This window comes from Elephas maximus, chromosome 1, assembly GCF_024166365.1.
Source record: "Elephas maximus indicus isolate mEleMax1 chromosome 1, mEleMax1 primary haplotype, whole genome shotgun sequence".
NCBI lineage: Eukaryota > Metazoa > Chordata > Mammalia > Proboscidea > Elephantidae > Elephas > Elephas maximus.
In genome coordinates, this window is record NC_064819.1 from 80,591,605 (window position 1) to 80,592,626 (window position 1,022).

At 48.7% G+C, this 1,022-nt stretch overlaps 1 non-coding gene across 1 annotated transcript; it reads right to left on the reverse strand.

Moving 5' to 3' along the window:
• Window positions 1-949: 949 nt before the first annotated feature.
• On the reverse strand, window positions 950-1,022 carry TRNAK-UUU (transfer RNA lysine (anticodon UUU)). The gene has a single exon. It is a non-coding gene; the product is annotated as a tRNA-Lys (tRNA).

Genomic DNA, 1,022 nt, shown 5'->3' on the forward strand with positions numbered 1-1,022 from the left:
GAGAATACTTTCTTTGCGAGTCTATGACCTACTGTGCTTGAAAGCAGGCCTTGGGTGAGTAGAGGGCACAGTGGTGGTTTGCTGGAGCCATAGGTTATTCACCTTAGGACTGTGCCTGGATCAGGAACCCCATGAGGTCAGCCGGCCCCACTTCACCTCCGCCTTCTCCCAAGAAGGCCTACACCTCTGGTTGTGTGATTAGAGTCTTTGCAGCCCTAGACATTGGCATCTTGGGATTTTAAGGGAGCGACGATTTTAAGCGAGTTTCTGTAGCTGATTTCCACCCTCCTAGCTTTCCCTTTTCTCCCCTCCAAATGACTACTTGCTGTGAGCCAAAGTGTTGAGTACTTGGCGGTCTGAGTCTCTTAACGGAGTTCTTTTGTTAGAGACCCTCACTTAGGGCATTCGAACGAAGAATCTAAATTACAAAAAGATGAGGCACAGTAACAACAAAGTTTGTTTTTAGAAACCTTCCTCTCATTTGGAAGGACTGGGTTGCCTCGACTTTTACTGACCCCTTGTGATCAGTGTAGAACTGCTCCATAGTGTTTTCTAGGCTTTCACCTTTCAGGAGCAGATTACCAGGCGGGTCTTCCGAGGCACCTCTGGGTGGGTTCAAACCGCCAGCCAGTGCCCCACTCCCCCATCTCATCCCCTCAGGCTTTTCATTCACTGCTTATCCTAGGGGCGCTGGACCCTGCTGCCTCACCCTGCCTCCCACAGCCCTTCTACAGTCCCACGCAGAATCTTCTGGGGACCAGAGCTACTTACAGGTAGCGCTTAAGTCTTTGCTCTTTCTCTGTTCTCATTGCTCTATTCTGTTTCTTGTTGAGCAAGGCAGGAAGAGAGGAATGAAAAAGTCTACAGTAAATGTCGGGATGGGTTTCCCTAAGAGGAAGCAGAATGTTAACAGAGTTCTAAGAAATAAGGAGGGTAAAATGGGGATAACTGCCTGAACAAGGACTTGAACCCTGGACCTTCAGATTAAAAGCCCAATGCTCTACCAACTGAACTATCCAGGA